This window comes from Ranitomeya variabilis, chromosome 2 (genome assembly GCF_051348905.1).
Source record: "Ranitomeya variabilis isolate aRanVar5 chromosome 2, aRanVar5.hap1, whole genome shotgun sequence".
Lineage (NCBI taxonomy): Eukaryota > Metazoa > Chordata > Amphibia > Anura > Dendrobatidae > Ranitomeya > Ranitomeya variabilis.
In genome coordinates this window covers 582,584,980-582,601,945 of record NC_135233.1, presented here as the reverse complement: position 1 = coordinate 582,601,945, position 16,966 = coordinate 582,584,980, and the positions used below count along the sequence as shown (strand labels likewise).

At 42.6% G+C, this 16,966-nt stretch overlaps 1 protein-coding gene and 1 long non-coding RNA gene across 7 annotated transcripts in view; both read left to right on the top strand.

Moving 5' to 3' along the window:
• The window catches only part of WWOX (WW domain containing oxidoreductase), a 1,206,506-nt gene that overhangs the window by 666,228 nt on the left and 523,312 nt on the right, over positions 1–16,966 (top strand). The gene's annotated exons all lie outside the window — the stretch shown is intronic.
• The window catches only part of LOC143807130 (uncharacterized), a 186,679-nt gene that overhangs the window by 37,130 nt on the left and 132,583 nt on the right, over positions 1–16,966 (top strand). The window contains exon 3 of one of the 2 annotated variants that reach the window (XR_013221652.1): positions 2,675–2,809. The exons of the other annotated variant lie outside the window; for it this stretch is intronic. This is a non-coding gene — a long non-coding RNA (uncharacterized LOC143807130). Of the gene's footprint in view, positions 1–2,674; positions 2,810–16,966 lie in introns of those variants that run through there. 2 annotated transcript variants of the gene reach the window in all.

Genomic DNA, 16,966 nt, shown 5'->3' with positions numbered 1-16,966 from the left:
CTAATATTGCTGTTTACAACACTCTCCTGTGGTGACTAGTATTACTGATTATTACACTCTCCCATGGTGACTAGTATTATTGTTTACTACACTATCCCATGGTGACTAGTATTACTGTTTACTTCATTTTCCATGGTGACTGGTAATGATGTTTACTACACTCTCCCATGGTGACTAGTATTACTGTTTACTACACTCTCCCATGGTGACTTGTAATGATGTTTACTACACTTTCCCATGGTGACTAGTATTGATGTTTGCTATACTCTCCCATGGTGACTAGTATTACTGTTTAATAATCTCTCCCACTGTGACTAATATTTCTGTTTACTACACTCTCCCATGCTGACTAGTATTATTGTTTACTACACTATCCCATGGTGACTAGTATTACTGTTTACTTCATTTTCCATGGTGACTGGTAATGATGTTTACTACACTCTCCCATGGTGACTAGTATTGCTGTTTACTACACCCCAAAATTCCTCTATTATGTGTTAGGTTCGCATTCTTTGTTCAATTCAGTGTCGTCTTCCGGACTCTCCCGCATCTAATGCCAAACTTTGTGTACGTGTAAACCAATGAGCCTTTGAGAGTCGCTTCATAAATTTAACAGTATCTTGTTTAAAAGCAAGGCAGGGTTTTTAATTTAGTGCTTGGTAGTTTTTATGTGAAATGTCTGAGGAGCTATTTATAGTGGAAGTAACCTTGGCTTTTCAGGTAAGAAGACAACAGAACTTTTAACGAGGAGCATTTCTCCATTTCGCTGTGGCATAAAACTCAATTTTGGTGCATTCCATCAGAGAGTAAACTATAAATCCAAATGATGCGATGTTGTATAAATGGAGGTTAGAAAAACACAGCTGCTATATTCCATAAACAGTGCCACCACTACTGTCCATGTGTTAGCTCCGTTGTATTTACATATATTTATAATGGTTGCAGTAAAAAATACTAACCATGGACAAGTGTGACCGCTTCTAGAGCACCCATACACTTAAGATACAGTAGCTGTCTGATTAATGATGATTCAACTAGAAACAATCTCTTTCGACTCTTCCATAGACAGGAGCACTTGCTTGGCTTGTGTTCTGCATGGGCGGGCCTCAGACAGACTCCTCTGGGGTGTTTATCATAGAGAACAAAAGTTTCCACAGTCCGAAATCAGACATGTCGGATCTTTAACACAATCATCCCCATTCACAAAAGGCTGTAGGCTGAACTCCTCGATATTGGTGGGCTGGACAGACGTTAGTCTAATGTGTATGGGGGCATTTAATGAGATCCCACCCAGAATTTAGTTATTCTCATTGGCAGATGCACCTTTTCTCACAGTGACCACTGCTAAGGAATATATGGTCTCATTGCGTCCTCCTGAATGGCACCCTCTTCTATGACATCCGTATACCCTAATAGTGCACAATAACTGTTTGTCTTTTTTGTCCGGTTGGATATAAATAGTTTTATGTAAAACCAAAAAAGGAGCCGGAGCATAAGTTGGTGTATGTGCACTGCGTAAGGGCTTCATTTCGGAAAGTTTTGTTTAGTTGATATTATTCATTCTAACCATCCTATGCAGAAGATTTTGTGGCAAAAAATTAATGCACTACATGCAGATTTTGTTGTGGCTTGTGCTGAAGATTTAGCCCAAATACATAAAAAAAAGGTGAAATCCAAAGTGAAAATTTGCAGCATTTCTACCAATGAGCATGTGGCTTTGAAAATCTCCCCTTTCCGCACATAATTTTTCTGCTACACGCGGATGCCATTTATAAAGTCCAGTGCACATTTATCATACAGTCATTTGCTGCAGATATGTTATTTTAAATCCACATCTGAACGTTGCCTAATGTCTTTACCGCAGAGGCAGAAGCCAACCCAGAACGTCACATAGATGGGATATAATGCATGAAGTTCCTCAGGCCTGAGCTTAGAGGAGGAGAAAAGCAGATATCCACAGTGGAGAAAGACTCCAAACCGTGAGGATAAAAACTGGTTTATTCTTTTTTGCAATGTGTTTCGGAGTAGGACTTCTTCAGGCGCGTAAGTCCTACTCCGAAATGCGTTGCTAGGAAGAATAAACCAGTTTTTATCCTCACGGTTTGAAGTCTTTATCTGCAGTTGCAGCACCTGGATATCTCCGCTTTTATCCTCCTCTTTGCTTATCATGTTCTCAGGTGTGAGCTCAGTAGCCCAGTCTCGGAATTACATCTACCTTTTCCCGGAGTTGTGCCGCACGCAACCCACCCAGGTGAAGGACTAATCATTCAGGCTATCCTCAACTTCTTAAGCATTCGTCCATCAGACTTAACTGGCAGATACAACTCTGTAACAAAATAAAACGTGCCTGTGCAAAGTGGCAAGATAGGTCGAATTTGCCTGAGCGTGCCATGTGCCTTTTCATTTTGCCAACTGCTACCAAAATTTTTCTAACTCTGCAGGTCACATTTTCTGCAGAATGCCCATAGTGACTGATCATTTGTGCAATATTTACTAGTAACGGTGAGACAAAATGGTCGAATTCAACCATTATCGACAACTTCACTGCTATCATCTGTACTCCAAATGAGTACATTCTGATATTGTAGCTGAAGGCATGGAAATCGACTGGGTAAAGGCTGGGGTTGGAAAGCTACTTACATGCAATTTTCTTTTCTTTGTTTTTTTTTTACAGTAATGAAGACAAATTCCATAATACAATGATTTGCAAAGTTTTATAACTTTCCATGCTGGAGAAAATTGTGAAAGAAAAATACCGCAGATAAAAGTTAGTTACTCTTTAAGGAATTGCACAGTACCCCACATCCTCAAAAGTTATTTTCACTCTGTTATTGGGCAGGAAATTGGGTCACCCGTGACATCTTTGATCTGGTCTTACCATTGTATTAAAACGATCCTAATTGGAAGTGATGTTAGGTTGTTATTATTATTAGGATTTTCATAAAAATTGGGAACATCACCCTCCTCCCTCCCTTATTCCCCCAAGTCAGATTTCTAATATTATCCAAAGGCGAAGAATTGTTCTGATAGTTCTCTAAGTTTAGAATTCATGCCTGGAACCTGAAAGCGTTAGAAAAGTAAATCTTTTTTTTTCCGAATCAGACGAGTGGCCTTGATATTTAATGGCTGTTTTAAGGTCCATTAATCTTTGAATCATGAGGCCATGTAAAAACTGACAGCCTTAAGAGTCATTGCTGGGGTTTATTTGGTAGGATTTAATGTCAACAGCGATTTTAATTATTACTGTTGGAAGACTAACCTCATTTTATATGTACGGGAGCATTGCAAAACCATACAGCTATGTATCTAGTAATGAATTGGAGCTCTTGAAGATTGTTGGTTCCGGGAAAAGATCTGCTCAGTCAGAGAGAACATGTCCATCATCTAATGTTAGCAGAATTATTTGGAAAATCTATTAGGATTTAGTTATCTAAATATATTACTACAATATCATATGTATTATGTACCTTATTACCATTCCCATAAGAGTTGTCCCCGCGTCTCCCTAGACTGAAATGAAAACCAAAATAATATAGGACTATTTGTAGGGGCAGGAGAGCAGAATGGAACTTGGGCTCTTGGGGAGCACCTTGGGAGATCGGGTAGAGTGTTTTTGAAACGCTGTGCACAATCATGAGAGATAGTCACTTACCATTTTGGGTTGAACTGATACTCACCTCTGAGAACCAGATTTAAGGAGAGACACTGTTTTATAGTGTCGGGCTATTGACGGTAAAGAACATGATGTTGAAGAGCACTATGTGTATTAGCACTGGTGATTATAGTCCAAGAAATGCTTAAAATGCTCCTTTTTTTGGCTTGCAGGGGGTTGGTCAGCCATAAAAATTATGCAAAAATAATCCTTAAAGACTAGAGTTACGCCATCTTGTTGTCAACTTCACTTCCGGTTATGAAGCTGTGTGGAAGTGGGCTGGATGACTGCTATTATCAATAACCAAGCCAGCGCCTTTCTCTATAATGATCCATAGACATAGAAGGGAGCTGGCTTAGATTTTGAAATGAGCAAACAGCCCAACCTCCTTTGCACCCCACTCTCGTTTGAGCGAGGTGAGGTGGCTTTGTGTTTCTGGCTCGAGGTAAGCGTCAATACTATCAGTAGTCAGAGTGCTCCTTTAATCGTCATCCGTTAGATGCCTTTATCAGCCTTAGAGCAGGTTCCTAAAAGCTAAATGATATTTTTATCCTGTTGCTGAAATTTCTTTTCCAAGTACGGACCATCTGAGTTTGTAGAGGGAACCATCTATTAACTCTAAATGCCCCACCGTCTGGTTATTATGAACGGGCACTGACTGTAGTTTGTTCTTTTGTGATCAGAAAGACATAGACATATCCCAGCTTTCTATCCATCTGTGGCTGCAACAATTGCATAAGCCGCCAGTCGTATTATCAGCAGAAGGAAGGAAAGGGGACCTGCTGACAGTGCCATTTTTCTCAACCCCATCAGTACCAATTGGCAAGTATTGGTAATAGGTAATGTTCATTAAGTGATATTTATGATGAAGACGCCCATAGTATGGTCACATTGCCAAAGATGGAAATTGATGAAAATCTTTAAATAAGCACTCCTCTTATCAAAGTTTTTATCCTCTTAATATATTGCAGTCATCATATTATATAGCACTGTGTAATTACAATTGCTCATTTTTCCTTTCTACCCAGCTAATTCTTCTCTTTTCTCTTCTTTATGTAGAAACAGGAAGTCTCTTTTCCCTGCATGAGTCATCCCCCTCTTTAACTCCTGATCTAGCTGTTTCATTCCTATCCCCTGCCAAGTACTTTTGCAGTGATGACTCATGCAGGGAAAGTGACTTCCTGTTTCTACATAGAGCTTAGGCTTCTTTCACACTTCAGTTGATTGGCATCAGTCTGCTCCGACATAGTGACGGATCCGTCAAAATTGTTGAGAAAACGGTTCTAACGGATCCGTTTTTTTGACGGATCTGTTACTTGGGGGTTGTCTGGGAAAAGTATCTACTTTTTGGAGCATGCTCAATTGAAAAAGCGGATTGGGGCGACGGATCCCCAAATGACGGATGGAACGGATCCGTCGCCCATAGGCGGCCATTCTAGGAAATGGCGGACGCGACGGATCCGTCGCGAACCGCCATTTCGGCGCAGACAAAAAATGTTATAATGTCCGTCAATGTCTAGATGACGTCCGCCAAATCTCAACGGATCCGTCACATGGCGGATGGAATGGACGACCATCCGCCACAATCCGTCGCTAATGCAAGTCTATGGGAAAATAGCGGATCCACCCCAAAAAAAAATGGCGGATCCGCTATTTGTCGAAAACGGCGGATTCAAACTGACTCCAAAAGACTGAAGTGTGAAAGAGGCCTTAGAAGGATTCAGCTCATCAGTTTTTAATTCCGTTCTGTATTAGACCTAGACCTTAAAGGTTTTGTACACCATCAGAATTTTTTTTATTGTTCATTTTCTTTCTAAATGCAAAGTTAAAATACTATTTTGTGACTGGGGGGTGTCTTTAAGTTTTTTTAATTTGTGTGATCTGCATAAAAAAAGATACTTATCTGCCAGATCTCCTGGTTCTGACAGCTCGCTTTGCTTTTCATCTTCACTTCTCTCATTGTTAGAGATAACAGCACGAAAGAGTGAAGAAAACATGTATAGTCTCAGGGAAGACATAGAGAAAACAGGCTGTAAAAAAGTGTCATGAAGGCACATGAGGAGGAAATTAGTGCAGGATAGAAGCTGTGCTGTTATATGAACCAATGAAAAGAGGGGCACCGTGGCTACACAGCCTGTATTACTGGGAGAGACACTCTAAAAAAAAATACAAACAAACTGAAATTTTAAACAGGTGGTCTGAAAATAAATGAAGGAATGAATTTTGCAGGCCAGATCGAAAATCCTCTGGCTCTCTTACCATGGCATGTGGGTCAAACTGAAGGGCGCAACTACCTACGTAATGGCCACTGGAAAGCCTATACCATTGGATTTCAGAGCAAATGTATTCAGCATTGGCCACTATAGTCACCAAAACATACTACTGCCCGGCTGTCTCTTCCTCTCTGAATGTCCATGGCTTTTTCCTCCAAGCCATTGTGACTAATCCTTGAGCGTAATCAATCTATGTTGTTGCCTGTTTCTCCACAATCCGGAATGTATTGCTTTTCATCTGTCACCATTTATTTCATTTGTCATGTGTCAGGCAAATTACCCAACAGCCTTAACTTGTGCGCTTTCCCTTGTTTTCTACATGTTTGCTAGGCTCCTATTTCTGAGCCATCAGCGTTTTTTGCATAGTTTGCAGTTGGTTATGTGTCTAAGTCATTTGTCTAGATTAGACTCTATGGAGCCTTGACTGCTAACCCCACAAGGCTCATCTTCATATTTCCCCCTTACATCTTACACAGATTTTTATAACGAGCTGTTGATTCCGTTTTTTTTAATTTTTCCTCTTAAAACCTGCAAATAGGCGATCGGAGCGTTGTACTGTAAAGAGCAGTGGTACGTTGCTGAAAATAGCATGGACCGAAATAATCCCGACCTACTTTAGTTTGACGGCCAAAAACGTTTATCAGTTTGGGCTTTTAATAAAGATGGCTAAGTTTAACATGTACTTATGGGAGAAATAGTTTGGTATATGAATGGAGAAATTCAAGCAAAGATTCATATCCCTAATGTCTAGAATAGTGAGGGTTTTAGTGCTAACATCCCTAGTGGTTAGGGGGTATGGCCAGCTTTAGGTGTGATATGAGGAATCAATATGAACATATTTCATTGCCCAGTGTATTATAAAGGTAATGCAAATATCCCTGAAAATGTATGGTATTTAGCAGATTAATATTAGCCCTTGTGGTCTAGGGCTTTGAGGAGGTAGATGTCAAAAGCTTTGTTGGTTTAGGACAGTGAAAATATAGTTCTTAGCACCTGTGTGGTGGCCTAGGGTAATGAAGAAGTTGATATCAGCAGCCCTTGTCATCTAGGGCATTGAAGAGGAATATGTCAGCAGTCCTGGTGGTCTAGGGCAGTAAAGAGGTAGTTGTGAGCAGCTGTGGTGGTCCGTAGCATTGAATGGGTCAATCTATGCAGCCCTAGTCATCTAGGTTGATGAACAACAGGTATATGTCACCAGCTGGTGGTCTAGTGAAGTAAGAAATATATGTTGCTGGCCAAGGGCAGTGACAGACTGAATATTAGCAATCCTTGTGGTTTACAGCAGTGAATAGTGTAATGTTGGCAGCGCTGTTGGTCTAGGGCAATGAAGAGGTTTATTTTGGCAGCCCTGTTCGTCTAGGGTGCCGAAGAGGTATATGCTGGCATCCATGTTCGTCTAGGGTGATGAAAAGGTGGATTTGTTGGTTTAGGGCAGTGAAAAGGTAGGTTGATGTTGATGGCCCTATTGGTCTAGGGCAGTGGAAAGGTAGATGTTGGTGGCCCTGTTGGTCTAGGGCAGTGAAGAGGTTTATGTTGGTGGCCCTGTTAGTCTAAGGCAGTGGAGAGGTAGATGTTGGTGGCCCTGTTGGTCTAGGGCAGTGAAGAGGTTTATGTTGGTGACCCTGTTAGTCTAGGGCAGTGGAGAGGTAGATGTTGGTGGCCCTGTTGGTTTAGGGCAGTGAAGAGGTTTATGTTGGTGACCCTGTTAGTCTAGGGCAGTGGAGAGGTAGATGTTGGTAGCCCTGTTGTTCTAGGGCAGTGAAGAGGTTGAGTTTGCTAGCCCTGTTCTAGGGCAGTGAAGAGGTAGATGTTGGCAGCCCTGTTGTTCTAGAGCTGTGAAGGGGTAAGTTTCAGCATCCTTTGCAGTCAAAGGAGTAAAGAGGTAATGTCAGATGATACAGAGTCCGCAGAGAGAAGTGGACATTTACCAAACTGATCGGTCAATTACCAGGTAGGCTAGATGGCAACCCTACCTGCACCCCTGGGCAGATTTCTTCAGCACAGCAGCATTTGAAAGAAGCTTCTAATGCTACAATAGCTGGAAATCTTCCTTATATTGGGCTTGAGATGACTCCCGCAACCAGATTTGTGCAAATTCTCTGTATCTTGCTGTTGCATGATTTTTCTAGTTCTAAGTTTCCTATAAAATAAAACAAAAAAACAATGAAAATGCTACATCTAAGAAAAGTTCCATGTGACACTGGCCTTGTTATTTCACATGCACTGTAATAGAGCAGTGTGTTGTAGAAAGATATATACGGTGATCATTATATATTGTGTGTGATTGCAATTTGTTTCCCACGAATAGATGTAGTTTCCTATTGTAAAATTGTCAAGTGCGTGAGTATATGAGGAGCCGCCGCAGACGTCGACTCCTCGTCTACAGTCAGTCCTGTAGGTACATATGCTTACGAGGCATAGTCTATTAATGAGATCCTGAAATCGAAAACTGGCCCAATGCTGGAGATTGACTTTGGCACAATCAGTAGTGTACGGAGCGTAACATGGTGGCAGAACTCCCCACTTTGCCAAGTAAAGTAATACGAAGGCCCATTTATGAAATATGTACTGTATGTGTGAACTCAATGAAAGCCACCTGTTATGCCACATATTCACCAAGGGCGGGAATGGAGAGAAAAGGTGCGTAGTGAAAGGAATATCTGTACCTTCGGGTTATTCCATTGTATAGTCAAATTAAAATGAGAAGGGATGTGTGAAATGATGGATGGAGAGATGCATGGATTTATATATGGTAGATAGATGGATACATAGACTGAAGGATGGATGGTTAAACAAATAGTTGGGTGGATGAGTAAATGGATGAATGGACATGTAGTTAGATAGATTGGTAGATGGCTGGATTGTAGATATGTCAAAGGATGGTTTGAAAGATGCATTGATACATAAGTAGATAAATAAAGAGATAAAAAACCAAAGCATACAGCAGCACGCTGTTCATATAAACTGCATTACTGCCATATAGAACATACTGACCAATTTGTATGTACCCACCCTCCACAACAGGACAACCATTCCTTTTATGTGACTCTAACTTTTTATATATCAGACATTCCTCTACACACAACAACTAAAAATTGGGGTTGTCATATGCTGATTTTTTTTAGCCTCTTTAGATCACCAGAGTCTGGTCCTGGTACCAGTTGGATAATGGAAGCTATAAATAGTTTATGGAATTGTTTAGTAAGATTCCCGTAAAATTTAAGAGTGGAACTCCCTATCTTCTCTCCGTCCCGGCTGCAATGGCAGTGTGTTCCATATCTACATATATACATGCAGCTCGTCACTCAGGACAGCATAATATGCTGAAAGATCCACATTTGTTTGGTTGTCCGGGTTTATAAAACAAGGCGCTTTCTTCATCTGTCCATGGGTTGTGTCAGGTATAACAGCTCAGCTCCGTTGAATTGAAAGGGACAAAACTGCAACATCGGACACAACCTTTGGACCAAAGTGGCACTGTTTTTAGGAGAAAGAAATCATATTTTTCTGCTGTTGGACAATCCCTTTAAGCTGAAAAAACAGTTGATGTAAGCTTCGTTATCAATAGTATTTGTATTGGTGGCCTGCCAAATGTCCCCAACTCCGAATTTAAGCGGAAATAGGTATCAAGCAAAAACGAATTTCAACCTTCAAGGTCATTTGTGCCAGCAGAGATAAAACACTCTACCAGCATGTTATTTCTTCATCCGGTGGGTTGTTAAACAAGACTAGACTTGGGTTGAAACTGAGGAGACTTGTAGTTCTATAGCAGGTGGAAGGCCACATTATTCCCAACTTTGTATTTAAGACATTACTTTTCTTCTTCCTGTTGGTGATCCAACATGACCATTAGATCATTGCTTGAATAGTCTTGTTAATGACAATTTTGTCTTGCCACCTCAGAGGCAATTATGTTTAACATGAGACCACAGTCCCAGCATTGTCAGCTCTAGTTTGGTTCATTAATGCCACATTGCCATGTGCTGAGCATGATTATGTCACCATTGACAGCTCGGACTTGTTGCTTCAAGGAAAAGTCAGGGAAGACTAATATTTAAGAAAGTTATTTCTAAAAATTAAACCTCTGTGCTTTGTCTTGTGAATAATTTATGCTATCTGGAGATCTGACCACTGGGATCCCCCAATAATCTTGTGAACGGGAGTCCCAAAGCCAGTGTATGCGTAGAGTTGGTAGTGCTCAGAATGACATCCATACCATTCACTGCTAGGGTTGCTGACAGAGGTAGCCTTTCTCTTAGTCCTGAAGAAATTAATGGAGACAGGTAACTGTTGTGTTCTACCACTCCAATCATACAGTCCCATTGGGATCGCTGTTCTCAAGATTGTGGGTGAACACAGTGTCCCAGTGGTCAGACCCCCAATAAGGAAACCCAATAAGGAGGCCCTTTTTTCCCATTTTCATGGATTGATATTAAATGTCAAATTTCCCATATAGGTATAAATTACAACTCATCATAGTGATATCAGCTGATTGCTCGTATTTTCAGAGATCAGTCCAGCGGTGGCTTCCGTAGAAATAGGGCCTGTCTTCAGGTGCCAAGGGGCTAGGTGCAACAAGCCATTTTGCTTTGGTACTTACTGTAGATACAGGGCTGGCTCGTGAACTAAAGATTTTCCCCTGTGAAGAAAACACTAAGTAGGACTTGGCTGCAAGAGATGAGCGAATTGAGTCACACAAACCTGGTCTAGCGGCCACATCAGTATTCCATGGCCACATGATGGGAGCCCTGTGAGCCACCTCCAACTGCAATCTACCAGCACACCAAGCTCCTCTATTAAGTAGCCGGTCTGGTGCAACGTTGATTATGCATCTTTCTGCAAAGATGAAATTGTGCCGGGACGGCTAATTAATAGAGGAATCTTGTATGCCGGCAGATTGGAGGCGGTTTTCAGGGCTCCCATACAATGGCCACAGAATACTGATGTGACCGCTGGATCAGGGTTCTGCAAATTTTCTTGCTTATTTTTATTCCGCTGTCTTGTTGAGATGATTCCTTCAGTGAGACTTGCTCTTATGTTTGTTTGATCTAGAGATCTTAAAATACAAAGTACTTCAAAAAGTTGCAGAACTTTATTCTACCCTGATTGATCTTAATTGACATAAAACAAATTGGACGTCAACCCGGTTGATGCTGAATTCGTAAAGAGGCATCCATTCTGCCCCAACCCATGCCTTTCAAGCGCAACATCTGCATTCTGCCACCCAGAATCCTTGGCAGCTTGAGAAGCGCTGTACACTGACTGATAATGTAATACAACAGGATTTGGGAAGTGAATGAAACATGCAAATTAGTGTCTTTTTGTCTACAATTTTCCTTGGCTACAAGTGGGTTAATCTGCCAGCGAATATGCAGCCCTGCCATGTGGGGGAAAGTTAGAGCCTGAATATAGGGTTCTGGCTGAACAGCGGGCGAAAGATGCCAACAAAAATGTGCAAGACACATGCAGCCAAATTGGCCACCGAAAAAGACCCTTGAGCCAGTAGTAATTATGTCAACAAGTAGTTTATGCTTAGCCCTTATTAAGCCGGGCACATCTATTTGATGAAAGCTGGATGTTGTGCAGGGACTGACAGCTGCTTTATTGCTGGACCATTACAACCACCCAAATGAGTAAAATGAGCCTTTGAGGAGCTCATATCCCCGCACATGGCTGCAGATTCTGACTTTAGTGTTGCTTCTATGATTCCTGGCATGTTCCAGTGTCTAGTAGTGCAAATGTTGAATGCCTTGATTATGCACAACTTCCTTACACAGTCATACTTTTCTTGACTGTTTTTGGCTTTTTATAATCACCATCTGTATGACGCCTGTGGTGTTCATCGGTGCACTATATTCCTTTGGCTCTGTTGGAGATGTTCTTGAACTATGGTTAAAGTGCCGTTGAATGTAGGAACATCTAGTGGTGAAATCCAAAGCCAATTATCCATAGTGCAGTCAGTCATTGGGGGTCTCCACCTGTGAAGTACAAACTCCCAATGTAGTGCCAAAGGGAATTGCAGGCTGGATTTTGGAAGAGGAAGGCTCCTGTGGCTGTGACTGGTAGGCTGGTAGTCCATAGGGGTCTCCACGTCGGATGAAATACAAAGTCCCAATGTAGTGCCAAAGGGAAATGTAGGCTGGATTTTGGGAGAGCAAGGCTCATGTGGCTGTTGACTGGTAGGCTGGTAGTCCATGGGGTTCTCCACCTTGGCTGAAGTACAAAGTCCCAATGCAGTGCTAAAGAGAAATGCAGGCTGGATTTTGGGAGAGGAAGGCTCCTGTGGCTGTTGACTGGTAGGCTGGTAGTCCATGGGGTTCTCCACCTTGGCTGAAGTACAAAGTCCCAATGCAGTGCTAAAGCGAAATGCAGGCTGGATTTTGGGAGAGGATGGCTCCTTTGGCTTGCGTTCTAATAGGCGGCTTCTGTTGCTGGCACTGCATCGGGGCCTCTAAAGCTTAGACACTTATTGAGCATGTGTGGCTGGTATTTAAAGGGATATTCCCATCTCAGCCGTGGAATAAGTAAGGGCTCACCAGGTGAGATGGATCCACCAAAACTTTGGTCTGGATTGGCACACAGACCACAGGCGTTGGTGTAGTTTCCAGAGGACACATGGAAACATAAGGATTAAGGCTACCTTGAAATTCAGAAGCCGACGAACATATGGAGTGAAACTCGGCAGGGATGGAAGAGAGTTGAAACACAGTAGAACAGATAATGGAGCTTACCAAACAAGGAGCACTAGAGTCTCAATCCTGAGACACAGGTATGTGTGTCAGTGGTCCTTACATAGGTCTAAGGAGATTATGTCATTGATGTACACCGGACAACCTGAAAAACTTGACATAGAGCAACAAAGAGGGCAGCGGACCAGGGAGAAGTGTTACGGATAGGTGTGGAACAGGATGACTGTTCTGGCTGCGACCACTTGAAATGGTCGGAGCTAGGATGGAATTTCACATGTTAGCTATGAAAGATTAAAATGGAAATTGTTTTTTAAGAGATAATTGAGCAGGTTTTTTACCTAAAGAGAATAATCTTCCCAGCCCACATAAACAGATAATTTACTTGGAAGAAACTTTGCATAAACCAAGAGTACAGGAGAATATAAGAAACTTTGTAATATGTCTTATCAAAGAAGTCTGTTTCCTTCCCCACTTTTGAGCCACGTCTCATCCCCTGACCTCCTAACTTATTAACATTTCTGGAAAACATAGTTCAACTCCGTCTTGCTCAGACCAGAGGAACTGCAGGCATACTGTTGTGTCATATTACACAGCCTTTTACATTTTATGGAGAAAGAAGTTGGAATGAAGAGCACAGATAGGAAATAGGCAGAGGGAGACACAGAAAGATCATGCTGAGCTTTCTAACAAGTCTTTTATCTCACCGCAGAGCTGGATTCAAACCAGATAGTTCAGTACTACCGTATATTGTCCTCCATGCTATTTTTTCTGCATGTTTAAAAGGAATGATGAGCAGGAATCTGTATTTCTCTTTGTTATCTATGGGGGACATCATATCAGCTAGTCTCTTTCCACCAGCTCAGCATCAATTGCAAATTAAGAAATAGAGGCTGCAGATGCGAAACTACTGAAATTAGAGAATATAAGTCATATAATGGCCAAAATGGATGAATACATTTACTGTACATTGGTATCCATCACTTGGATGTATACTACTTGCTCAGCGAAACTACCCCACAATTTTGAGCTTTAGTGTGTGGGGGGGAGGGGTGTTACAAATTATTTATATTTTTAATTTACACAATTGTATTTTTTTATTATTATTATTATTATTTCTTGAAAAAATGCTGGGAAAAAAGTCTCCTAATGACCCCAATGTATCTATTCTGGTCATGAGAAGGACGGACACTTTAAGAAGAGTTGTAACCTTGCAGCAACCTCATGACATCATCATTTTTCACCTTCCTTGTTTCTTAGGCAGAACATGCTCTCTGGGATGTGGGGGGGACCAAAAGGTTTCACTGTTGTGAAGGCAGATAGCTCGCATGATAAATGGTCTTGGAAGGCATTTCACTTTTTTTTACTTACCTAAATAACACTACATAATATTTGATTACTAGTGGACTAGTGGTTTTCCCAAACCATTTGCGTTTTGGCGTTATATTATAAATGCAAAATATTGGTCAACTATTGAAGCCTAATTAGTGGGTAGAATTACTCCCCAAGTACGGTAATGATAGCAGTGATTTTTAGGTTTTTTATCAGTACTGCGAGACTTAGACCTCTACTTAATTTTACAATTTTCAGTTTACCCGTTATGTTTTTTTTTTTTCAAATCTAAAATTGAATTTGGTTTTGCACCCCTGGGTAAGTGAATTAAGGTTATGCCCAATTTTATTTTATTTTTATGTTGAGTTACTTTAAATGTGATGGGTAAGATAGAGCTTAGGTCAAGACCTGTTATGTAGATTATAAATATGTCTTAATGGTTTTAGCAGATGTCGGCTCTGTACATGGCGGTATGCTGGAGGAGAACATGATAGCTCGGTATGTAAGACCTTCCATATCATGTGTACGGTGGAATCAGGAATGGGAATTTACATTCTGCGGTCATTACTTAGGGAATGATGAACATAAAAGTGATCCAAGCTTGCTGCGTCCAGACTGAGAAAATCATTACATAATCACACATTTTAATAAGGAAAGCATAAAGTTCTTCTTAAAAGGGTTTTCCTAAAATTGCAAGTTATCCCCTATCCTTAAAAAGGTTTTCTGGTTGTCAGAAACCCCTTTCCAAGTCTCCATCGCTGCCCAAAATTTCTGGTATTGTCTGCAGTGCTGAGGTTACATCCACAGCACTGCATCCAAGTTCCGAGTTTCCACCGCAGCCCCAAGTTTCTGTTATTGTCTGTAGTGCTGGGGTTACCTCCTCAGTGTTGCAGCCAAGTTCCGAGTCTCCACTGCAGCCCCAAGTTTCTGGTATTGTCTGTAGTGCTGAGGTTACCTCCTCAGTGTTGCAGCCAAGTTCCGAGTCTCCACTGCAGCCCCAAGTTTCTGGTATTGTCTGTAGTGCTGAGGTTACCTCCTCAGTGTTGCAGCCAAGTTCCGAGTCTCCACTGCAGCCCCAAGTTTCTGGTATTGTCTTTAGTGCTGAGGTTACCTCCTCAGCGTTGCAGCCAAGTTCCGAGTTTCCACCGCTGCCCCAAGTTTCTGTTATTGTCTGTAGTGCTGGGGTTACCTCCTCAGTGTTGCAGCCAAGTTCTGAGTCTCCACTGCAGCCCCAAGTTTCTGGTATTGTCTGTAGTGCTGAGGTTACCTCCTCAGTGTTGCAGCCAAGTTCCGAGTCTCCACTGCAGCCCCAAGTTTCTGGTATTGTCTGTAGTGCTGAGGTTACCTCCTCAGTGTTGCAGCCAAGTTCCGAGTCTCCACTGCAGCCCCAAGTTTCTGGTATTGTCTGTAGTGCTGAGGTTACCTCCTCAGTGTTGCAGCCAAGTTCCGAGTCTCCACTGCAGCCCCAAGTTTCTGGTATTGTCTGTAGTGCTGAGGTTACCTCCTCAGTGTTGCAGCCAAGTTCCGAGTCTCCACTGCAGCCCCAAGTTTCTGGTATTGTCTTTAGTGCTGAGGTTACCTCCTCAGCGTTGCAGCCAAGTTCCGAGTTTCCACCGCTGCCCCAAGTTTCTGGTATTGTCTGCAGTCTTGAGGTTACCTCCTCAGTGTTGCAGCCAAGTTCCGAGTTTCCGCCGCTGCCCCAATTTTCTGGTGTTGTCTGCAGTCTTGAGGTTACCTCCTCAGTGTTGCAGCCAAGTTCCGAGTCTCCACTGCAGCCCCAAGTTTCTGGTATTGTCTGTAGTGCTGAGGTTACCTCCTCAGTGTTGCAGCCAAGTTCCGAGTCTCCACTGCAGCCCCAAGTTTCTGGTATTGTCTGTAGTGCTGAGGTTACCTCCTCAGTGTTGCAGCCAAGTTCCGAGTCTCCACTGCAGCCCCAAGTTTCTGGTATTGTCTTTAGTGCTGAGGTTACCTCCTCAGCGTTGCAGCAAAGTTCCGAGTTTCCACCGCTGCCCCAAGTTTCTGGTATTGTCTGCAGTCTTGAGGTTACCTCCTCAGTGTTGCAGCCAAGTTCCGAGTTTCTGCCGCTGCCCCAATTTTCTGGTGTTGTCTGCAGTCTTGAGGTTACCTCCTCAGTGTTGCAGCCAAGTTCCGAGTCTCCACTGCAGCCCCAAGTTTCTGGTATTGTCTGTAGTCTTGAGGTTACCTCCTCAGCGTTGCAGTCAAGGTCCGAGTTTCCGCCGCTGCCCCAATTTTCTGGTGTTGTCTGCAGTCTTGAGGTTACCTCCTCAGCGTTGCAGCCAAGTTCTGAGTCTCCACTGCAGCCCCAATTTTCTGGTATTGTCTGTAGTGCTGAGGTTACCTCCTCAGTGTTGCAGCCAAGTTCTGAGTCTCCGCTGCAGCCCCAAGTTTCTGGTATTGCCTGTAGTGCTGAGGTTACATCCACAGCATTGCAGCCAAGTTCCAAGTCTCCGCTGCAGCCCCAAGTTTCTGGTATTGTCGGCAGTACTCAGGTTACCTCCTTAGCATTGCAGCCAAGTTCCGAGTCTCCTCCACTGCCCCATGTTTCTGGTATTGTCTGCAGTGCTGAGGTTACCTCCTGAGCGTTGCAGCCAAGTTCCGAGTTTCCGCTGCTGCCCCAATTTTCTGGTATTGTCTTCAGTGCTGAGGTTACCTCCTCAGCGTTGTAGCCAATCAGTCAGCTCAACACTTTTATGCAGGTCATGCTGTCTTCTCGGACAGAGCCACTGATTGACTGCAGTTTTGTTGGTGTGACGTCAGCACTGCAGACAATAACAGAAGCCCAGAGACTCGGCACTAGACCCGAGGAGGATGAGCAAAGTGTAACTTGTTTCTTTTGAAAAAAAACTTTGCCTATGGGAAGGGGTTTCAAAAACTGGAAAACGCCTTTAAGGCAGAGGATAATTTGTTGATTTCTTGGGGTCTGACTGCTGAGACTCCCATAGATACTGGGAATCAGAGAACCCTAGAAAGTGGCTCTGTAAAGTCCCATCCTCTCCATTCAT